Here is a 25,752-nt window from a genome sequence, read left to right as displayed (position 1 = left end):
AAGGGAACAGCAAGAGATATTGTGGTCCACTTAACAAGAAAGCACTTAAGGGACCAAATTCTAAGAAATAATGCGAAGGAACCGACTATTTTCAGAGGCAAGAAAGTGATCATGCTGAAAGAGGTGTCAGCCTCCGACATGAGTAAGAGAAAACAGTATTATTTCCTAACAGATGAATTGAAAAGGCTGCAAATAAAATTTAGATGGGAAAAAAGAGAAGGGGTAATGGTAACTTACAAGGAGGAACAAAGGTGGATAACATCGGTAGAAAAAGCTAAGGTTTTCTATCAAGAAATTAAAAAGGATCAGGAGACCAAGAAAAAGCAGTCGGAAAGAGACCCAGCCAGAGAGGAGGAGAGAGAATCGGACGAGGACGACATGGAAACAACAAAGATACCAGACTCAACCAGAAGAAATAAGGGAGAGAAGAGAGCCAGGCAGATCTCTCCAGAAGACTATGGGAAACAAACGTATAAGAATAAGGCGATAAAGGACTTAATAGATTTGAAAGTGGATGATGGCGTTAAAACTCTTGTCGAATAATGTAAATGGGCTTAACAGCCCAAATAAAAGAAAATTAATCAGCAACATGTTTAAGAGTCTAAAGTGCGATATAACAGCGATTCAGGAGACACACATAATGCAAAAACATTCTGCTCATCTGGAAAATAGACATTTAGGTAAATTATTTTACGCCTCAGCAGCAAAAAAAAAAGAGAGGGGTGGCATTATACATCAAAGAAAATTTAAACCCTGAGTTAGCCTTTAAGGATAATGATGGGAGAATGATAGGGGTGAAGTGTGAAGTAAATGGCTTAAGTATGCTCATTTGTAATATCTATGCACCCAATGGAGCTAAGTCCGGCTTCGTAAAATCTTTAAAAAAGAAATTAACAGAGTACAGGACCGAGAACATAGTGATTGTGGGAGATTTTAATGGAGTTCTAGACAATAAAAAAGACAAAGCTGGCAAAAAAACAAGGGGAGGAGACCCTAAAGGTGGGAACCTGCCATTGATCTTCACACAATTACAAAAAGAATTCCACCTACAAGATGCTTGGCGGACTCTGAACCCAGAAACAAGGGACTATACCTTCTTCTCAAAGAGGCACGAGACATGGTCTCGTATTGATATGTGCTGGATGTCCAAATCGCTAATTACTAAAACCAAGAAAGTAACAATATTACCTAGAACCCATACCGACCATTGTCCATTGAAAATTGATATGGCTATTAGACAACAAGAGAAAAGATGGAGACTTAACGACTGGTTAATACAATCAGAAGAGGATATTAAACACAATAAGAAAATAATTAAGGAATATTTCGAGAATAACATAGGTAAAGGAACCACACTAGGAACAGTATGGGACGCCAGTAAGGCGGTTATTCGTGGACATCTTATACAGCAAGGAGCTATTAAAAGCAAAAAAAGGAGAGAGGAGCAAGGGAAATTGGTGGAAAAATTAAAAAGCAAAGAGGACGAACTAAAGAGAAGGCCGGGAAACAAAAAAATCCAGCTAGAAATAGAAGTGCTGAGGAAAGAGGTGAATGCGGCTCAAGTAAATCAAATGGCCAGGAAACTAAAATACTTAAGGGCTCAATTTTTTGCAAAAGCTAATAAGCCGGGGAAATTTCTGGCAAGAATGCTGGCGAAGAGGAGACAACAGAATTTCATTACACAAATAATAGAAGAAGGTAAGACCTATACGAAGGAAAAAGAGATTGCGAGGAAATTCAGGGAATATTATCAAAAATTATATAAGAAAGATGTAGTCTCAGAGGAGGATATAATTAAGTACATCTCAGATCAGAAAATCCCCAAAATATCCGACGCAGAAAGAGAATCATTGAATAAGGTTATAGAAGAAGAAGAAATTATAAGAGCTATAAAGAAGATGACCAACAATAAAGCCCCGGGCCCGGATGGGTTGTCGGCATTTTACTACAAAACATTCAGGGAAGAATTAATCATTTGCTTAAGAGAAGTAATGAATAACATCTTGAAAGGTGAGGGGATGCCGGAGACGTGGAATGAGGCATACATATCGCTAATTCACAAAGAGAACACCGAGACTACAAAACTTAAAAACTACCGCCCCATCTCCCTTCTGAATTGTGACTGTAAGATATTCACAAGCATAATAGCAGAAAGATTTAAAGCACTACTAAGAGTAAAAATCAACGAGGATCAAAGAGGTTTTTTACCGGGAAGGCAGATGAGAGATAACAGCCGATTACTCCTTAACATCATAGAGTATTACGAAAAAAACCACCAAAAGGAAGTAGGTCTGCTTTTTCTCAATGCGGAGAAAGCTTTTGACCACACGAACTGGGACTTCCTACTACTCTTGTTGAGGGAAATGGATATAGGCTACCCTATAATGAATGTAGTAAAGACAATGTACTCCAAACAAACAGCAAATGTACTAATCAATGGCCTGCGAACAGAGGAAGTGGAAATACAAAGAGGGGTAAGGCAAGGGTGCCCTCTCTCCCCTCTTTTGTTTATTTTGGTGTTGGAAGTTTTATTGGAGGACTTAAGAAAGGATAAAGAGCTAAGAGGCCTCAAAATAAGATCAGAAGAATACAAAACCTTAGCGTTCGCAGATGATGTGGTCTGCATTATGGAGTCTCCATTAGAAACTATTGAAAAATGGATATCTAAAATTGAAAAATTCGGTGTACTAGCAGGATTTAAGATAAACAAAAATAAAACAAAAATTCTTACTAAAAATGTTAAGGCAGAAAGAAAGGTAAAGATTGTTTCGAAGTCTGGAATTGAAGTGGTCAATAAAATTAAATATCTAGGCATAGTAATTTCGGCTTCAAATATGAATCTGTTTAAGGATAACTATGAAAAAACCTGGAGTAATATAATAAAGAAATTCAACAACTGGAAATATTTAAATCTATCTATACTAGGAAAGATCGCAGCCATAAAATTGAGTGTATTACCTAAGATGATTTTCATGTTCCAGATGATACCAATTATTAAGACAAATACATGTTTCCAAAAATGGAACAAACAAATATTAAATTTTATATGGGAGGGGAAAAAAGCCAGAATTAAGATTAAAAATCTCACAGATGCCAAAAGTCGGGGAGGATTGGCCATGCCGGACATGCAGCTGTATTTTGAGGCCTGTGCCTTATCATGGGTGAAAATATGGGCTACCCTGGAGCAAAAAAAAATATTAACTATAGAAGGTTATGACATTAGAAGAGGGTGGTACGCTTACCTAAGCTATGGAAAGGCAAGGATAGAAAAAAACTTTACTAATCATTACATCAGAGGCCCCCTACTAAAGACCTGGAACAAGTATAAAGACATTATTTACCCCAGAATACCCATGTGGACATCGCCAATAGAGGCATATCATAAAAGAGAGTTACCGAAAAGTAGATGGCTTAATTACAGGCAACTATTGGTTAAAATCAACAATGAATGGCACCTGAGGTCTATGGAAGAATTAAAGAGGGAAGATAAAGAACTAAATTGGCTACAATATATACAAATTAAAGAAACTTTAAAGGAAGATCTAAAAGTGGGATTTAGCGAAAAGGACACGTGTTGGGATATAATTATGAGAAAGGATAAGAAGCTGGTTAGAATCTTGTATCGAAACCTGTTAGAGTGGAATACTGAAACGGAAATAGTAAAAGAAAATATGGTCAAGTGGGCCAGGGATATAGGCCACTCTATACTAATAAGCGAATGGGAACAAGTATGGAAGGTCAAGCTTAAATACACTAGAGCCAGCAGCATAGTAGAGAACTGGCACAAAGTTTTCTATAGATGGCATTTGACACCTGTACAATTGGCGAAATTTAGTAAAAATAACAATACGCAGTGCTGGAAGTGCGGAAAGGAAGCTGGAACCTATTTCCATTTGTATTGGAATTGCAAGAAGATTAAAAAATTTTGGACGACGGTTCATTTACATACACAAAACATTATTAAAACAAAGTTTGAGCTCAAACCTGAGTATTATTTATTGAACATAACAGATTTAGGTCTGAAGAAAAATGAAGAAAAAATTTTGTTTTATTTATCGTCAGCAGCCAAAATATTGATAGCCCAGAAGTGGAAAAGTAAAGAGATCCCAACTAATGAAGATTGGATAAAGAAAATAACAGATTTCAGAATTTGTGACAGATTATCGAGTCAAATAGAAGAACTCAGTAAGACCAAACAAATAAGCTGGAAGGACATGGAAGAATATCTGAAAAGCAAATTCAAACTGGACACTTAAAAGTCGATGGGTAAGAAGAGCAAGGACAGCAAGGAACAGGAAAAAGGAACAATACAACGAGATAATCACTCCTCTGCGGACTGAACGGAAGTGATGCACACATTCGTCTGACCCCCATCCCATTCTCCACCCATTCCTACCTCCCCTTTATCCTTTCTATTCTACTTCTGGGCCCCTCCCTACCTCTCTTACCCTTTATTTTATCCCCCACGGTCTGTCTAAACTTCACAACTTTCTATCACAATAATTGTTCTCCCTCTTTCACTGTAAAAGAAAATGGTATAAAAATTAATTTAAAAAAAAAAAAAGAAAGTTTCAGTATTTAGGGTGATCCTGACCTGGAAACCCAAATAGCAATCAAGGAAAATTTCTTAAGATTCCTGACAGTTAGACATTACCTTGTATTATATTACTTTTCACAAATAACTGTTACCTGTGTTCATGTAGTGCTCAAAAAGAGGAACAGACTTACATGAGGATGGTAGGAAAGGAAAAAGTCTAGGCTGAATTTGAAAGGTGATAGCTAAAATGGGATTTCTCAAGATTTCAGTCTGAAAAGCTGCTTAAATCCTAGCAAGTGCAAATAAATATTGTGACCTGTGGAAGAGACACTGTAAGAAGTTATAGTTGGCCCAGATGATGTAAACTATTGGTGCATCTACACTTAAGGCAGTTTGACACAGTTTTAACTGCCATGGCTCAATGCAATGAAATCATGGGAGTTGTAATTGGTGAGGCACCAGAAAAGGCTAAAGAACTTGTAAAACTATATCGCCCAGGATTCTATAGCCTCGAGTCATGCTATTAAAATAGGATCCCCCCGTGGCACAATGGGTTAAACCCTTGTACTGGCAGGACTCCTGTTGTTCCAGGAGGTTGGAGGTTTGAATCCGGGGGGCGGGGTAAGCTCCTGTCTGTCAGCTCCAGCTTCTTGTGCAGGGACATGAGGGAAGCCTCCCACAGGATGGTAAAACATCTGGGAGTCCCCTGGGCAACATCCTTGAAGACAGCCAATTCTCTCATGCCAGAAGCGACTTTCAGTTTTTCAAGTTGCTCTGACATGGAAAAAGATGCTATTAAAATGGTGTCAAGCTCCATTAATTCTGCAGTGTAGATGCAACCTATGACTCAGTTGGAACACCTGCAGTTCCTGAGTGACTTCAGAAGACAAAACTTCATAAGTGCCTTGAAGTTGCAGAAAGTATGTATCTCTGGTTTCTTCTGCAAGAATAATAGTCCAATACATGACAAATATGAAGTGATTGGGTTTTCCTCCTTCTGTGTATAACCTGGCAAAAGTAAGACACCATGTATTGATAATAATAATAATAATAATAATAATAATAATAATAAGGACTGGAGAGGAAAATTATTAGACTATATCCAAATGTCCAAGCTCTCCAATGGTATTTGGGAAGGAAATAATGAAGATTTTGTTAGAAAATGGAAGTTCATATTTGAATATTTAGAAAGGAAGACAAATGTAGATCTTAAAGTAGCTACAAGAGGAATTTATTAATATAAAGACAAGGGTAGGTTTTTAATGAGATATTAGTTTTACACTGAGGTGTTGGAAGTCATGGGTGGTGGTTTACAGGTGAGTATGGTAGACACAGATATATCTGTATTACGTGTATTTGATTTTTTCTCTCTCTCTTTCTTCTGCAGGAATAATAGTTCAATACATGACAAATATGATGTGACTGGTTCTCCCCCCGCCTATATACCTTGCAAATGTAAGACACCATCTAGTGATCAAAATGATTTTTTAAAAAAAACCCTCCTGGAACAACAGCAATATTTTTCTGAGCTGCCCTTCCTGCCAGGATAGGGAGGGCTTGGTAAAATCTTTATTTAAAATGCTTTTCAAGTCAGAAGGTCCCAGACCTTATTGATAATGTGCTTTCTTATTAAACATGACATTGCACTTTCAAAAAGTCTTTCTCCAAACCCAACAAGTAAACAGAATTTATAGCACCATTTATAAAATTGCTCTCTGGGCTGACTTCCAATATTTTAACTGATTGGAAGACAGGTTCTGCCACCAGCGGATTCTCCCCCATGCTATGCTATGAAGAACTGCTTCCATTTGTCTTTATTATATCCAGCAGGTTTGAATGTTCTCCACTGCACGAGAAATGCAATAACTGGTATTTCCTTTTCCTCTGAGGTGCTTGTATTTTTTCCACTCATGGGGCTAATAACAGCTTCTTGGAGAGGGGATGACTCAGATTGGGAAAATGCTATGGGGAGAGTGAAGCACATCCTTTTTATGATTAAGCATAAATCTGTTGGGTTTTTTTTAAAAAAAAATCATGTACGTATTGATCTTCCATGAAAACCTTTATATTTCATAGTGATTTTATCATATAGCCATACAGGTCAAGAATAGTTTATTTCTCCTATTACATCAATTTATGGAACGATGATGACGACAACAACAATAATGATAATGATGACAAAACAACCTTTATAACCCGCTTCCAACCAAAGGGTCAAACATATACAGTTTGAGACAAAGTCAGGAACATATAGGGCTATAAATACATATAAAGCCCTCAGCATTCCATCAACCACCACCATCACAGTATCCTAAGGCACAACTCAGGCTGGTACTATATTGATCAGATAATGCCGTTTGAACTGCATTATATTGTCAGTGTAGAACTACAGAATACAGTTTGAACTGAATTGAACTCCATTATATGGTTCTACACCAGCTCTATAATCCAGTTTAGTACAGATCAAACTTCATTATAGTGTAGAATCTGCCTCAGTCACTTAATCTGGCAAATCAAAGAGAAAGGTCTTCAATCCCTTATGAAAAAAGCTGAGCTCCCCGTCCAGCTGGAAATCCAAAGGAAGACCATTTCACAGATGCAGGACCAGATTTTGACAATCTTACATCCCTAACAAAAGTCTGCACATTGGTGTAACTGTCAATAATCCTGTCTGCAGAAAATACATTCTTCTTTGGTATATACAATACTAGCTGAGCTGCCAGGTACTGGGAGTTCTAAATACAAGTATCAAAAGTTTGAAATGGGCCCTGGCCTGAAGTGGTAGTTATTGGAGGGATCCACATGGGGGAAAATGAGTGAATATTTAGGAAGATTTAAAATAAACTGGATGGCACTGTTCTGAATTAGAGCCAGAAGGAGAAGAGAGCAAGAAGGCTAACCTGCCAGTAAGATATTACAGCAATCCAGGCATGACATAACCAAAGCATAGACCAGGCATCCCCAAACTGCAACCCTCCAGCTGTTTGGGCCTCCAACTTCCAGAAGCCCTAATAAGCTTATTCAATTGTCAGGAATTCTGGGAGTTGAATTCCCAAACAGCTGGAGGGCCACAGTTAGAGGATGCCTGGCCTAGACTAACAGAATAACAGGCTTGAAGTTCAAGAACATACAGATCCCAAAGATGTTCAAAACATGGAAATTACATCCTTTTGCTATTACCCTAATAAAGGGATGAAGGGACAAACATTCATCCAGCAGGATTCTGAGTCTCCTGATAACTGAAAGAGTTGCCAGCAAACTTGCAAATGCAAGAGTTGAAAGCAACAGAAAGATTCAACAGATGTTTGGCACTGAACCTTAACCACTAGAATATCATTTAGTGCACGAGTCAAGGCCATTCCACTGGCATAACCTGTACAAAACCCTAATTTGAGGAGACCATGTGTCAGACATTAGTTGAGAAATGACAGCTTTAAGCAAAATTTTGGGGGAAAAAAGAAGAGGCATGAAATGATAATTCGCACAAAGGGGAGAATCCAGGGAAGCTTCATTTGATTGAGAATGCAAGATAACAACCTGTAAAAATACCCTTGTAAAAGGAACAATTCACTTCATATGATATTAAAGAAAATTGGTATAAGATGGTGTGTCAATGGTATTTGACACCACCAAACTATTAAGATTCTATTCAAACTTAAATGATAAATGTTGGAAATGCAAAAAAACAGACAGGAACCTCCTTCCACATGTGGTGGACCTGTAAGTCTGCAAAAAATATTGAAGAGAAATACAATGGAAAATTCAAAAATACTGGACATTAGATTCCAACTCAGACCTATGAGAAATGCAGGTTATTTATTTTTAAATAAATAATGAAAAAGAGAAATTATTCACATATCTCACAACAGCAGCCAGAATAATATATGCCCAAAAATGGAGAATGAAAGCATTACCAACAGCAGATCAATATATCTCAAAAAATAATGGATATAATGAAACTAATTGACAAATTAACTCAATTACTATGCCAGGACCTCCCAGTGGAGGGGGGGGGGGGCAACAGATTAGTCACCATTACTACAATATATGAAATAAGAAAAAAAATAAATTGAACAGAAGGGACTGATGCCTGAAACTAAAATTGTTCTCCAGAGGAGGAAAAGTCAAAGAGGGAATAACAAGAAAACAGATAGGAGAAGAAAAGGACTATAACAACAAACGTGGAGAAGATCTGAAGACAACTTTTCTTCCCATACCTACCCCTATATCCCTTTTTTTATATATGTTTTATTTTACTTTCTTTTGCGGTGATGTTTCTCTCCTTCCTTCTATCTCGCTTTATTATCGTTGTGCATGTTATAATATATCTTAATTTATAATAATAATAATAATAATAAAGAACAATTCACCAAATGGTTTATATAAGGCAAAAGCAGCAGCTAATGAAGTGGATAAAGAAAGATGTCAGTGAGACAGAAAGTGGAGGAAGAAGACAACATAATCTGACCCATGTCTGATTTTGTAACAGGAGGAAAATGAAACTCTGCCCATGATGATAAAGACATATGCTGAGCCAATGGTTCTGGTAAAGCAACCGATGCCAGTGGGGATGGAAATCCATCCAACAAAAATGAATTACGAATTGAGGTCACCTTCTGATATGATTGAACATCTGCTGTTGGCACAGGAGGTATACTTGCTAAGTGCAGATATGATGCATTTATTTATGATGTTTATCATAAATAATCAATGGCATGCACGCATCTAGTAGGCACTCTTTTCCTCTCCTCCAACTTAGTTGACTGGAAGCTCCAGAAATCACACATCAGAGACCTAATTTCTTATAACCCCTACCGTCTCTTGTTAAGATTTCTGTGAAGGAAAGAATGTTCAAGTCTCTGGTTACATCTTGAGACAGTAGGTTGATATAGCATTGGAAATATTACTGGAAAGCTGGAAAGCACTGAAAATATTCCTGAAAAGATTGAATCATATTTACCAGAATACAATGTGACTGACATCTTCTTTCACATTTAAAATGCCTAGTTCACACTCTGAAATATGTGATATGGTTGTCACTAAAAATATAACAGCATGATTTATTTGCGAAGTCCACTTGCAAGTTTTGTACAGTGCAGTACTGCTTCAGAAGGAAGCATTTTCATGGCTTTGGGAAGGAGTGCTGGACTGGACAGAACCTGCAAGTGGACTTCACAAATAAACTATGCTGTTATATTTTTAGTGGCAACCATATCACATATTTCAGGGTGTAAACTAGACAATTTTTTCTATCCTGAGCATAGGATAGGAAGTAGTAAGTGATGTAATGCTTAGCTTGCTTGAAAAATAACTTGGTGTGGTAAATGGGTTGTGTGAAGTGACACACATTACAGTTACAATTACTTCAATCACACTAACAAAAACTTTAATAAAGGAAAAGTAGGCCTCTCATTCACACAAATGACTTGCTATGTGGATCTGCATCCTTGCAAGTTCATTCTCATGGTTGTATTTCAGGTGGGTTTTGAGTTGATATTTGAACCTCACTTCCCACCTGAAGCCTAAAGATAGAACCTTCTAGGACTCAGTCTGAGGATAATAATTGTTCTTTCTGGTGCATTCTAGGGGTTTTATCCTTCACTACATTTCTTCTTGAAGGTAACAACGAGTGAGAAAGTCTTACCAGTGTGTGAAAGTCTTCCAAAACCACATTTTAGATGCCTGTTTCCAATTTTGGACTTGTGCAAAATTTGCATGGGATTGTTTGGCACAGAAAACAGCATTTTCTGATGTAAAATGACATTTCAATCCAGAAATATTTCCTCCAGTGTAGAATATGCTATTTCCTATGCAAAGCATCAATGTATGAATTTTACACAGCACAAATATACCATTTCTGTGCATAAAACTGTGCATAAATGGATATTTCTGCATAGAAATATTATTTTCCACAGAAAAGACTATTGTCTGTGAAAAGCAACTGCTTTAGCATAAATCAGTGGTTCTCAACCTGTAGGCCCCCAGTTGTTTTGGCCTACAACTCTCAGAAATCCCAGCCAGTTTACCAGCTGTTAGGATTGGGAGTTGAAGGCCAAAACATCTGGGGACCCACAGGCTGAGAACCACTGGCATAGAATAAGTTCTGTACTGTAAGGGTTTTTGTCAGCCCAGGATTCTTTTCCACATGATGTCTCAACATTTGAAAAAGAGGTTTTTCACCATTTTTTAATATTTTAAAATATTGTGTCCTTCCCTAAGTACATTCACAATAATAAAAATAAAAACCAAACCAAACCACGTATATGTGTATAACATATGTTTCTATTAAGTTTTCTTTATAGGAGTGAAAGTGCAGACTGCTTTCCAACTCTTGTGACTTTGCAGCTTGGCAAGCGGTGGTCTATTGCTCCAGGTTGTTCTACTCAGTTGTAGCATTTCCCTTTTGGAGGTCTAACCCTAGTTTCAGAAATGATGGAATTGCCGGAGCTGCCTCAATCTGTCACTTTAATTTGGCCTTTCTTGACAAGAAGGCCACTTGTCTGAGGAAAGGCACAATAATTTGTGACAGTTCATTAAGTCAGCAGGCTGCTGATTCAGGCATTGAGCTCGGAAGAAGCACTTTGTTCCAGCTCTTTAAAGGCCTCTCCTCTTTATCCTCTTGGGGCACTCAGGACAAGAGCCTGGAGAGAAAGGTCAGGAAATTGAAGAAATCTGGTGAATGCCAGTTTGAATGAAAATTAAAAATGTAAAATAAGTAACTTGAACACCATTCTGGTAGGCTTTAAGCTAGATATGGCAGAGGACAGAAAGAATGGCAGAAAGCCCTAATACTATAGATAATAATCAACTCAAGCACTTATTAAAGATGTGCCCAGATAGTTCATGAGATAGAGAGCTCAAAAAAATAAAAAAGAATCCAGGCAACTTTGTTCATGAAAGGGAAATTAATTTTGGAAAGCTTGTAAAATTAATGGTTAGTTAGAGGACAGGAAAAGTTTAATTATAATCCTCCCCATACCAGAACCTGGAGTTGTTCACTGGTAGGCAATTCAGGATTTTAAAAAAGGAAGTCCTATTTTTTCACCTCCAAATCAAGAATGAAAGTAGCCAGGCGTATTTTGAAATTTCAGCTCAAACTTTCAAAATTTTGCATTTTTACATTGTTTATTTGTCCTCCAAAGAGAAATCAAATTAATGTAGCGGCAGACCTGTCATCCCAAAAAGGTTTTGACATAAAAGTAGTGTATGTAAAAATATTCCATGCTGCCACAAACCTTCCCAGAGAAAGTCCTTCAGAAACGTCCACAAGAGAAGGCAATTAATTAGTTCCAACTACCCATATACAGTAAATTAGTCCCATAAAGTTGGAGTTGGTGATATACCTCAGCTGGAAATAAGGTTCAAATCAAGACCCAAGGAACCATAAGGGAGAAAGATTGCTGTTATATCTGGCCAAACACAATAATATAGATGGGTTCCTGAGTGAAATGTATATAACAAAAATACCACTAGTATAACATAAACAATGATATAATTCAACAACAGTATATAAATATGCTGCACTGTTAACCTCACAGCGACAACAAACAGTATGGTGCAAACTTATAGTACAGTTGTATTTTCTTATAGGTAGCTTGAGTAACAGCCTACCACAATTCAACAATATATATATACATGCTGCACTGTTAACCCCACAGCGACAACAAACAAACAATGTGGTGCAAACTTATAGTACAGTCGTGTCTTCTTATAAGTCGCTTGTGGGACAGCCGACCACGACTGGTTTCAGCCTACCTCTGGTGGACTGTAAGTGTACAAATCAATGTTTTACTACAGTAGCATACATATAGAACATCTGTATCATTAAACATCATAGGTTACAATACACTTTAGTACTTCCAAAAGTTATACACTTGAACAATAATACATTTGATAATACATTTAAATACTTACAAAATTATGCACATGAAAGTATGTTCTCCACGGGAGATACAAATCTTTTTGGGTTGGTATCTATACCAAAGGAACGTAATGTGGCTGTAAGTTTTGTAAATTATTAAGTTAAGAATGGTTATATTGTAGAAATATTCCAGTATTTACACATAAGAGAGGGTACTCACGAGATACTCTGCTTTGAGTTTAGTTCTGGCTGCGAGTATGGGAAAGGTCTTTGGTATTCCTCCATTTAAAGGGGAAGAACTACTTCAGATGAAGCTCAGTTAAAGCCATAGGAGCAAGGGTTGTGAACAGCAACCACCAGATGGCACTGTGGGTGCTCTCCATGTATTTAAGAAGGGATGCATAGTACAGTAAAGGTCCAGAAATTATGTGTAACAATTGTACAAATTTGTTTCATTCAAACCATGTGGGTATTCTGTCCTTAATCTAAAAATCCAGTATGCTTTTCTCCGTAGAAGTTTGTTGTGAAAATCAATTTGTTGGGACTGAGTGATCATTTCAAGGATATGGAACTTAAAGTGTTCTGGGCTATGGTGTGAATCATCAAAGTGTTTGTAGAGTATAGACTCCCTGGAATGGTTTCTGATTTTACTCTTATGTTCAATAATCCTAGATCTTATCTCTCTGCGAGTTTGACCCACATAGGAAAGATTGCAACTACAAATGAGTAAATAAACTAATCCCTTTGAGGTGCAGGTCGCAAAATGGGAAAATTTGAACTCAAATGATAGATGTGGATGTACAAGAATTTTAGTTTCCACCAGTAGCGAACAAACTGAACAGTGTCCACAACGGTAGTTGCCGACCAAAACCGACCTAGGGGACGGGGTTCTGTGGGTTACATCTGAGTGTACTAATATGTCACCAATATTCCGAGTCCTTTTGTGTGCTATCAATGGGGGTTTCTCGCATCCCGGGATGTCTCTAATAAGATTCCAGTATTTCCTGACTGTTCTAATGGCCAGATTAGACATGTTTGTAAGAGTGAGTGGCCATATCAATCTATCCACTTCAGGTCTGGTTGTGTCCTTTAAAAGTTTAGATCTAGGGGTATTGGCAACTTTTGAAAACGATGATTGTATGATGTGTTCAGGATATCCTCTGTTTCTTAACTGATGTTTAGTCACTTCAACCTCATCATTGAAATCTTGGGGGGTTGAGGAGTTACGCTTAATTCTGAGCATCTGTGTATAAGGCAAGTTGTTCTTTAAGGCCCAGTGGTGGTAACTATTGTAATGTAACAAAGAGTTTCTGTCAGTGGTTTTACGGTGTTTTTTTACTCTCAAACGGTCATTGTCTTTTATGACCAAGACATCTAGAAACACAAGGGATGTGGAGCTGATATTGCCTGTAAACTTAATGTTGAGGTGAATAGTGTTAATCCAAGATAATAAAGTGACTGCCTCATGGTGTGTATTAACAATGATAAAGATGTCATCAATATATCTACAGTATTTAAGGATACTGTGTGCTACAGGATTATTCATATGGTTCAGAATTGTGTTGTTCTCCAAACTGTCCATAAATAAATTTGCTATAGAAGGCGCGACCGGGCTGCCCATGGCTACTCCTTGTACTTGAAAGTAATATTTTTGATCAAATTTGAAATAATTTTTTTCAAGAATAATGTCAAGGAGATCCAGCAAGAAGAAAGTGGGCGGGTGACAATTGGACCTCCTGTTCAAGGTAGATTCACAAATACTACGTGCCTCCTCTATGGGAATGTTGGTGTACAATGATGTTACATCTACAGACATTAGAACCGCATCCGGTGGGATCACCAATGGTTCAATAATATTGATAAAGTGTTTAGTGTCTTTGACATAGGATGAAGTCTGTTTAACAAAGGGTTGTAAATAATAGTCCACAAATTTGGCGAGTGGTTCCAGAACAGAGCCTGATCCAGATACAATAGGACGGCCAGGAACTGGCCTGACATTCTTGTGTATTTTAGGAAGAGTATACAATACAGGAGTTCTTGGACATGGAGTATGCAAAAACTTGTATACATCCTCTGATATATAACCAAGCGAAAGCCCTTCTAATGTTACTGTTTTAATGATAGACTGGATATGGTGTGTGGGATCTTGTTCTATATTGAGATAATGTTCTCTTACTGACAGTTGTCTGTGGATCTCATTCATGTAATCAATGCGATTCATTAATACTATGGCCCCACCCTTGTCTGCCAGTTTCCATATAAGGTTTTTATCCTCCGCTAAATTCCACAAAGTTTGCCATTCATCATTAGAAAAATTCGTACAGTGTGACCCTTTGTTTTTAGTAAATGTGTGACATAATTCTTCGCATACTGTTTTCTCAAAAACTCTGAGTCCTATATGATCAGTGGTAGGGAAAAGGTACTATGCGGTTTAAAAGTGGTGGTAATACGATTTAATGTGGTCCCAAAATGGTGTCTTAGTCTAATCGTTCGAAATAGTCTAGCTAATTCTATGCGCATCCTAAAGGGATTATATTTAGGTTTGGGAACAAATGTTAGGCCTTTGTTGATAACATCTTTCTCCTGAGTGGTTAATACTCTATTGGACAAATTCACTATTAGGTCTTCCGTTTCACGTTCGGGGTCTCTTGAAAAAAACAGGTAGGTTTATTCCTAATACGACCTGTACGTCTAGGCATATAAGTGTTGTCCCTCCTTGTAGAAGACATGCTGTGTCCTGAGCTGTCAGACATGGATCCAGTGTCTTCTTCAGAAGTGTACTCACTAAACCTTACTTGTTTTCTAGAGTAATGGTTTTTGGAATATATCCACTGGTAAACTCTATTCTTGTTGTAATCATTTTCATCCCTCTCAAATTTTTTAAGTTTGAAAGCTCTAAGTTGTTGGGAAAATTCTTTAAGTTTACATGTAAGGGCTTCCAAATCCATTTTAAACTGATCATCCGAATTGAGTTTCCCTAGCAAATCGTGGGATTGAGTTTTCACATTGGTAATCTCTTCATTTGAGCGTGAAATGAGAAGAAGCACTAAATCCTGTGAACATTTGTTGAGTATGGCTACCCACTTTTGATTAAAGGACACATCATCCTGAAACATTCCTAGAGGTTTGAAAATCCGTAGTCCCCTGGGTATCCTATTGGCTCTAATATATTCCGCCGGTGTAGATGCATGTAGATCCAATCTGATTTCCCTACATTTTAATTTTTCATACTCTCTTATAGATGTACCCGTGTTAGGGTTGCTGGAGGTAGATTCTCCAGCCTCAAACAGTGATCTGTCTTTGATTAAGGATTCCTTAAGATTGTCATCAAAACTTAATCCCTGTAGCCACTCTGCCATGACAAAGCTATTGCTCTGTAACAATATACAATAATATTGATTGATATGACCACTCACTCTTACAAACATGTCTAATCTGGCCATTAGAACAGTCAGGAAATACTGGAATCTTCATCCTATGTCAAAGACACTAAACACTTTATCAATATTATTGAACCATTGGTGATCCCACCGGATGCGGTTCTAATGTCTGTAGATGTAACATCATTGTACACCAACATTCCCATAGAGGAGGCACGTAGTATTTGTGAATCTACCTTGAACAGGAGGTCCAATTGTCACCCGCCCACTTTCTTCTTGCTGGATCTCCTTGACATTATTCTTGAAAAAAATTATTTCAAATTTGATCAAAAATATTACTTTCAAGTACAAGGAGTAGCCATGGGCAGCCCGGTCGCGCCTTCTATAGCAAATTTATTTATGGACAGTTTGGAGAACAACACAATTCTGAACCATATGAATAATCCTGTAGCACACAGTATCCTTAAATACTGTAGATATATTGATGACATCTTTATCATTGTTAATACACACCATGAGGCAGTCACTTTATTATCTTGGATTAACACTATTCACCTCAACATTAAGTTTACAGGCAATATCAGCTCCACATCCCTTGTGTTTCTAGATGTCTTGGTCATAAAAGACAATGACCGTTTGAGAGTAAAAAACCACCGTAAAACCACTGACAGAAACTCTTTGTTACATTACAATAGTTACCACCACTGGGCCTTAAAGAACAACTTGCCTTATACACAGATGCTCAGAATTAAGCGTAACTCCTCAACCCCCCAAGATTTCAATGATGAGGTTGAAGTGACTAAACATCAGTTAAGAAACAGAGGATATCCTGAACACATCATACAATCATCGTTTTCAAAAGTTGCCAATACCCCTAGATCTAAACTTTTAAAGGACACAACCAGACCTGAAGTGGATAGATTGATATGGCCACTCACTCTTACAAACATGTCTAATCTGGCCATTAGAACAGTCAGGAAATACTGGAATCTTATTAGAGACATCCCGGGATGCGAGAAACCCCCATTGATAGCACACAAAAGGACTCGGAATATTGGTGACATATTAGTACACTCAGATGTAACCCACAGAACCCCGTCCCCTAGGTCGGTTTTGGTCGGCAACTACCGTTGTGGACACTGTTCAGTTTGTTCGCTACTGGTGGAAACTAAAATTCTTGTACATCCACATCTATCATTTGAGTTCAAATTTTCCCATTTTGCGACCTGCACCTCAAAGGGATTAGTTTATTTACTCATTTGTAGTTGCAATCTTTCCTATGTGGGTCAAACTCGCAGAGAGATAAGATCTAGGATTATTGAACATAAGAGTAAAATCAGAAACCATTCCAGGGAGTCTATACTCTACAAACACTTTGATGATTCACACCATAGCCCAGAACACTTTAAGTTCCATATCCTTGAAATGATCACTCAGTCCCAACAAATTGATTTTCACAACAAACTTCTACGGAGAAAAGCATACTGGATTTTTAGATTAAGGACAGAATACCCACATGGTTTGAATGAAACAAATTTGTACAATTGTTACACATAATTTCTGGACCTTTACTGTACTATGCATCCCTTCTTAAATACATGGAGAGCACCCACAGTGCCATCTGGTGGTTGCTGTTCACAACCCTTGCTCCTATGGCTTTAACTGAGCTTCATCTGAAGTAGTTCTTCCCCTTTAAATGGAGGAATACCAAAGACCTTTCCCATACTCGCAGCCAGAACTAAACTCAAAGCAGAGTATCTCGTGAGTACCCTCTCTTATGTGTAAATACTGGAATATTTCTACAATATAGCCATTCTTAACTTAATAATTTACAAAACTTACAGCCACATTACGTTCCTTTGGTATAGATACCAACCCAAAAAGATTTGTATCTCCCGTGGAGAACATACTTTCATGTGCATAATTTTGTAAGTATTTAAATGTATTATCAAATGTATTATTGTTCAAGTGTATAACTTTTGGAAGTACTAAAGTGTATTGTAACCTATGATGTTTAATGATACAGATGTTCTATATGTATGCTACTGTAGTAAAACGTTGATTTGTACACTTACAGTCCACCAGAGGAAGGCCTGAGGTAGGCCGAAACCGGTCGTGGTCGGCTGTCCCACAAGCGACTTATAAGAAGACACGACTGTACTATAAGTTTGCACCACATTGTTTGTTTGTTGTCGCTGTGGGGTTAACAGTGCAGCATGTATATATATTGTTGAATTGTGGTAGGCTGTTACTCAAGCTACCTATAAGAAAATACAACTGTACTATAAGTTTGCACCATACTGTTTGTTGTCGCTGTGAGGTTAACAGTGCAGCATATTTATATACTGTTGTTGAATTATATCATATCTGGCCAAATATCATAGCCAACTGGTCAAGAAACTGAGCAGGAACCCAAGTAGAGTCTAAAGGAAAAAATAAAGAATCAAATTCTAAAACTATGGATTGAAAAAATACTTTACAATATCATCTCCCAACTCTTATTATATACATAAAGGGGATGCATTCAATTTGATGATTTAATCTTGGAAGCAACTCCAACAGTCCCTTCTACTGGCCATTTTGGCTGAGCTGATGGGAGTTGTACACTAAATAATTCAGCAGACCAAATTTTCCTCATCCTTGAATTAAATGCTCCATACAAAATGCTAGTATGGAGCCCCCGGTGGCACAGTGGGCTAAACCACTTAGCTGCTGCACTTGTTGACCAAAAGGTCAGTGCTTCAAATCCGGGGAGCCCCAGCTTCTGCCAACCTAGCAGTTTGAAAACATGCAAATGTGAGTAGATCAATAGGTACTGGCACTCTGTGCAGTCATATTGGTCACATGACCTTGGAAGTGTCTATGGACAACACCAGCACACACACCCCCCCCCAAGTCAGACGCAATTAGACTTAATGTCAAGGGGAAACCTTTACCTTTTATTGCTGTAGTACTAACCATTATGTTCTGCTCACACAGCATGACAGACATTCAGACTTTTTTTGCTGAATATGACAAAGTGAACAGCATGTTGACGATACCTTGTTTATGTAATTGTAATGTCTGCTCATTCCTAAGAGCAGTAAAGTTAGAGAAGCATCTGTGTTCCTAGCATTAAGACATTCAAGCCATATTCATTTCATTACTTGTGTGAAAAAGACAATGTAAGTACAGAAGGGTTGATCAGGGCAACTGACCAATAAGGAAATTGTTGTATATCTGTAGGCTGTGGAAATGATTACAGACAACGCCAACTCTTCAGCTTAGAAATTGAGATGAGTACCAACCCTCAGAGTTGGACACGACTGGACTTAATGTCAGGGGAAAACCTTTTATTATGAACCCATTGGGTCTAAATAAGTTTCTCAATCCAACATTTGCCCTGAATATCTTGGAAACCAGAAGATATTGTGCAACCATGAAGACATGGCAAAAGCACAAATTCCCATACTCCCATACTTTTCTACTCATGTTACCTCTTCAAGTCACGTAATACCTTTAAAGGTCAACGCAAATGGCTCACTAGAGCTCAGACAGGAATAAGACACTTTCTACTGTGAATCAGGGGCCAGAGAAGAAGTTAATTTAGCAATGGCAGTAAATATAACTGTTCTTGTACACCAGCATTTTAAAACAACAATTTGACATACTGGAGAGTGTAATCTGAAGTGGCCACCTATGGCTAGCATAGAATGGAAGCAGAACATTGCCTGTTTAATAGCATACTAGAACAGGGGTATGCAATGTGGAGATTTCCAAATGTTGTTGGACTCCTAGGGCCTTCCAAACAGCCATATCAAGGCAGAAAATTCCACAATATCTGCTTTGAACTGTGATATCTGAGTCCACACTACCATATATCTCAGTTCAAAGCAGAGAATGTGGTATTTTATTCAGCTGTGTGGAAGGGGCCATAGTCTCAGTAGTCCTAGCCAACAAAGTCAATGGGGTTGAATTCTGGGAGAGAAATCCAACCCTCATTTTCCCCATCCATGCACAAAAGGTTATTTTTCTCTCATCATTTTTGAACTCTATGTCAAAGAACAGAATGCTCTGAGACTTTTCTCTGAGCCAATATAAAGTTATACAACCTACTGTTTTTGGCATGAACACAGAGTGCTAGAAGATGAATAATGTATAATTAGCAAATAAAAATATGGCTAAATCAAACATAGTTTCATTTATTTATATTTCTGCTTATTGAAGAAGGTATTGTCTGTGTTTGAAGACCAACATAACTCATTTTCTGGTTATGTTCTTTGGAAAAGGGACCAGAAGAAAAAATTTACAAACCCTTTGAGACTGCACTTGCTCAGGTGAAATAAAGGTGTGCTCCCTTGTTTCCTAAGATGGCACATTTTCAAACATACAAGTTCAATGACCAGGAATACATCTCCACTGTAGAATGGATGCACTTTGACATCACTTTAACTGCCATGGCCCAATGTTATGGAATCCTGGGATCTATAGTTTGGTGAGGCACCAGCACTCTGGAAGAGAAGGCTAAAGACCTTGTAAAAACTACAACTCCTGTGTTGTCATAACATTGAGCCATGGCAGTAAGAGTGATGTCAAACTGCATTAGTTCTACAGTAGAGATGCACCCTAGGAACACTTCTCATGAGGAATTAATCACAATGGTTTTGCTGTACATGGTATGCAAAAATCAAAGTGCTAAATCTGAATGAAGGAAATGTTTGTGCAAAACTTTCCAATGCTTTTCTTGCACAACAGCTATACTTGTGCTGTGTATTGTTATCTGTTACTATAAGGTTAACATTAAAATGTATTTGCCATCTGCAGACAGGCTGAGAACGAGGATGAAATGAATCCCAGGCTTTTGCCAGTCTAATGATTGAGTAAGAACAGGAATATACAGTTTCAATGACTATCAGCTGAATTTTCATCATGATTAAGATAGGTTGTGTTTGGGAAATGATTTTTTTCTTCCTTTGATTTTCATGGATTGACAAAAAAAAAAACCCCAGCTAACACCCAGTACAGCACAAATGGTTTATTGGAGGGGAAGATTGCTCACAAATGGAGGAATAAGACTTTCATCTTCAGCAGTGTTGATGTGGTGTGGGTAATTGAAATTGAACTGCGGAATGCTGGGGATCACTATAAAAGCTATAGTCCTATTAACTGAACAAAAATACCACTCTGGGCTGGCAAAAACCCTAACCTAATGCAGTTCTAATAACTATGCACTTAATAGGAGTGTTCAATCCTGCTATCCACTTTTCTCAAGAAAGTGCAAGGCCAGGCAGATGCAGAGACATTAGATCTTAGCAGGGATGGGGAGATAAGTGACAGATTGACATCCAGTGACTACTGTTTGCCTCCTCATTTATAGACAAAGTGCACTGTGAATGAAATATTTCATTGACTGGTAGGAGACACTATTATGGTAGAGGGACCATACAACAGTTTAGACAAGGCAAGCGTCCTGTTGATCTGGAAGAAAGCCAGCCTGGAAATGATATTGCAATCCACTTTGGCTGAAGTTGCACTGTCTTTAAAATATGCAATTCACATTTTGTACCCAGCATTGTTTCCAGAAGGCCAGTACAGTAGTTGGATCCCCCGGTGGCGCAGTGGGTTAAACCCCTGTGCCGGCAGGACTGAAGACCGACAGGTCGCAGGTTGAAATCCAGGGAGAGGAGGATGAGCTCCCTCTATCAGTTCCAGCTCCTCATATGGGGACATGAGAAAAGCCTCCCAAAAGGATTATAAAAACATCAAATCAGCCGGGCGTCCCCTGGGCAACGTCCTTGCAGATGGCCAATTCTCTCACACCAGAAGCGACTTGCAGTTTCTCAAGTCGCTCCTGACAAGACCAAAAAAAAAAAAAAGTACAGTAGTCAGGAGTTTTTTATTCAATCCTGAAAAGAAAATGCTGGCTGGGCCCTCCCCAAGGAAGATTTGGCCACATCTTAAATACTTTTCATTTTAAATTGCTGAAACACACTCTAACATAGGGCGTTTCTTCACAGACACACATTAGGGGCCAGAACTGGTGTCAAAAATGCCTGTATCATGGCTTGACAGGGGCACCCTGAGTCACCTAGGTGTTGGGAAGGAGTCTCTACTGCCCAGCCATGCTCAAATTGGTTCAGTGCTAATGGCAGGATCCCCTCTGTTCCTGCTCCTAACAACTACAGCAACAACAGGGGAATCTACCTACTCAATACTCATCCATCTTCCTGGTTCTGTGCCATGTGACTAGTAAAAAAGCTTGGGAGGAGCATGCAGGGGAGCTTTCAGATGTTGGTCTTGCTTTTCAATGCCATAAACAGCTTTGAGCTTGGATATCTGAAAGACTACCTATGCCTATGAGCCTGCCTAAAATTTCACATCCATAAGGAAAGCTTTGTTTCATGTTTCAACACTTCAAGAGGCCAGGTTTGTAGAACCCCCTTCTATGGGAATTTAGATTAGCTCCATCTCTATTGATTTTCTAGCAAGCTACTAAAGCTACATTTCATTGCACAGCCTTTGATCCTTAATGCCTTTTTAAAAGTTAGATATTGGAATTGTTTTACCTATTTCATTTTTTTAATGTTAGCTTTTCATCTGTTTTAGAATAACGTTCTGTGTTGTGTGTCACATCAGGAGTCTTCACAGATGGAGAGCCAATGGTATAAGAAATAATACAACAAACAAACAAAGAGTTGGAAGGTAGAAGCCATACTGATACCTCTGCACAGGAGGAGTGAAATAAATGCAATGCATGTCATACTCTGTTCCATGAACAAAATGTATCAGCTGAAGACTCCACTTCTTGGCAGGATTTGATTTATAAAGAGAAGTATAATAACATTCACAAGTACCACTACCCCACCACATTTTAGACCAATCATAGTGATTAAAGACTGCTGAACTGGAACTTGAAACATCCAAGTTCTGACTCCCAGTGAGGCAGAAAACTCACTTGGCAACTTTGGGCCAGTCATTCACTTTCAACCTGATCAACATAATAGGCTTATTAGAAGGTCAGGTTAGAAGGAGAGCCATGCTGGCTGCCTTAAGAGCTTCAGAGGAAAGGTGGTACATAAGGTTTAACTACTAATAGCTAAGTAATAGCAGTTTTATAATTGTCAGCTATGGGACACAAGTGCATGTAAAGGTCACGGCTCTTCCACTGGTGTACTTGTGAGACCAGTGTCTGGCCCCTGGACTTGAAAAAAATATTTCAGAGAAGCTGAATTCCTTGGTTTTATACTGATATCTTAGAAAAGACAAGGTACTCTGCAGCTGACAATTCTTCCCCTACTTTAAAAAAATCAATCCTGGATTGTGATTTGATTTACCAAGCTATTTCTAGTCTTATTTTTGACCTTACCTTAAAAGCAGAGGACGCTGAGTAAACAGTTACCCTATACTATATGCTCTATAGTTCCAGACCTCAGTCAATCAGTTCATGGTCTTGGTATTGAATATGTGACCTTGTCAGTGGCTCTTGTCTATATATTGATAGAGCTGGCATATCTCCTGATCTGATTAGATAATTTATGTTGATCTGCATCTGAAGGGGCTGGTATAGCTATTGAAAAACTAGGGAGGCATTCACAAGAATGCTTTTGAGTTGACCGACTTCTTTGTGGCAAAGAGATAATCATGACTGGGATGATTGTTCAATATTAGGTCTACAGTTTGTTCTTTTTTTCTTTCTCCCAGCAGGTAGCTTGACCCAAGATGCTTTGCTGCTTTAGACAAAAATGGTAAAATGGTGCACACAACCATACATGGACATCATCCTCTACAGGTACTTGAATAGTGTTCTAGGTTAATCTTAGCAGAATGCAGGCCAGATCACACAACACAAAGAGTGTGTCCTCGAACAGTCAATCCCATTCTTATTTGTTACCTCAGGTGGTTGATTTGTTCTTCCAAAGAGTAGGTTCAGACCCATTCAGAAGGAAGCAGTGGGTTTCTTCAATGTCAGTATTATTTTCAGTTGTGCTTAGGAGATGTGTGATAGCCTGGATAGCTGGAACAGATGTGAACAGATGACCTTGATTTCGAAAGAAACAAAAGTGGAAACATGTATGCCCATTTTTTTTTAAAAAAAAAACCTTAAAAAGAAACATCTGGCAAAGCCTTTCCATTAGAAATTTAAAGCTAAGCCTGGAGCTGAACAGTGGTATGCAAGGGAAAAGGCATGAATTTTTAAAAAGGAAGAAAAAAAGAAATTAGCATGAACATGTGCCATTGGTGCTGACACTGTGCATTAAATGAAGTTCCTAAGCCATATCTCCCTATATTAAACAAATATACTCAAATCCCACTGCCACAATCCTCATTTCTTTGGTTCCAAAATCAAAGGGATTAAAACTTATAATTAAGACACCAGAGGAAGGGATGATCGGTTCTGCTCGTGCAAATTAGTTCAGCCACTGAGAGCTGCCAGGGTTCTGTTTGCCGGTTAGGGAACCCCATTTGGCTTAATCTGATTAGGGAGAGAAATCATTTTCCTGAGACAAAGAATGAATATAGCTGCAGGATAAGTAGGGAAGGGCAGTGGAGGATTGCAGCAAAATGTGATTTAGTTGCATGTATAAAATGTAACAACAACAGCAACAAATAAGAATCAAGTGAGAAGATATACACATCAAGCAAATATAGTAAAAATGCCAGATTTGTTCCAAATAATATGGATTTTATTATCATTTTATGGTAAAGATTCTGCATCTATGCAGAAAACTTCTGGAAATGCAATTTCTTGTCAAAATGACAAACCGAAGCATCCCAGCTCCCCCTTGAGAAATCAAGATGACGACTGTTGATTTTATTTCATTTTATGTTTTGCAGAACTTTTTGCCATTAGGAGGCAAGAAAAAAAATATTGAGCTGACATTTTTCTCTTCTAACAGACTTCATTCTTTCATTCTCCCAACAGGAAAAGAACAGACTAATCTAGCCCTGTAGCAGGGCTCCCTTTACAATCCATCAATAAGTTAGCCAATGTTTTCAACTGCAAATGGTAATTTTAGAACTCAGGTTATGACAATTTGATAGAGACTTATTCTTTGGAAGGTGGACAATCACTGCTTTGGGAACAGAGCCCCTTTATAGAATCCATCAAGTAATGGCTTAGCTAAATTTATGTGACCCACTTGCATGTTTAAGTGTCGAAGACAGAATTTTGAGACACTTTTGCTTCAGCGGTGGCAGAATATAAAAATTATATTGTGTCAAAGGTACTTGATGAGATGGAGGTGGGAAGGGGTTCCTCTCCTTTGTATTATTTGCCACCAGTGAAGTTGCAGTAACAGTGTTTGATACCAAAGAAAGACTTGGGTAGACGTGGAACTACAGCCAGATCTAGAACACAACACCCAGTCATATTTTGTAGCCTAATGTATGGTTGAAAATTGTGCTACTATAAAGCATAGTGTACTGGTTTGAGCATTGGACTACAACTCTGGAGAGTAGCGCTCAGCCTTAGGCAAGTCACATTCTTTCTGCAAAGGAAAACCCACTCTGAACAAATCATGCCAAGAAAGCCTCAGGATAGATTTGCCTTGGAGTTCCCATAAGTTTGAAACAATTCAAAATCACACAACAACAACAACAACAACAACAACAACAACAGCAGCAGCAGCAGCAGCAGCAGCAGCAACAGCAGCAACAGCAGCAACAGCAGCAACAGCAGCAACAGCAGCAACAGCAGCAACAGCAGCAACAGCAGCAACAGCAGCAACAACAACAACAACAACAACAACAACAACGTGAGGGCCCAGAGGGGTCTAATTATTTTTCCACCCATGACAGAATATCTTGTAAGACCTTCTCTTCCATTTCATGGGAGTAAAAATACAATACTACTCATATTAAACAACCAACAGCTAAAGGCACCAGATCCCATATGATCTTAGAAGCTGAGCAGGGTCATCCCTAGTCTGTACTTAGATCGGAGACTACCATTAGATTGGAGACTGATATAATGGTGGTCTCTTAGCTCTGTCAAA

At 38.3% G+C, this 25,752-nt stretch overlaps 1 long non-coding RNA gene across 1 annotated transcript in view; it reads right to left on the bottom strand.

Moving 5' to 3' along the window:
- LOC132761844 (uncharacterized) overlaps positions 1-25,752 on the bottom strand; it is a 146,569-nt gene that overhangs the window by 13,841 nt on the left and 106,976 nt on the right. The window contains exon 2 of the long non-coding RNA XR_010909103.1: positions 23,649-23,795. This is a non-coding gene — a long non-coding RNA (uncharacterized lncRNA). The remainder of the gene's footprint in view (positions 1-23,648; positions 23,796-25,752) is intronic.

The sequence above is a fragment of the Anolis sagrei genome, chromosome 1 (genome assembly GCF_037176765.1).
Source record: "Anolis sagrei isolate rAnoSag1 chromosome 1, rAnoSag1.mat, whole genome shotgun sequence".
In the NCBI taxonomy this organism is placed as follows: Eukaryota; Metazoa; Chordata; class Lepidosauria; order Squamata; family Dactyloidae; genus Anolis; species Anolis sagrei.
The sequence above is the reverse complement of the archived record's forward strand: the minus strand, read 5'-3'. Positions and strand labels throughout refer to the sequence as shown.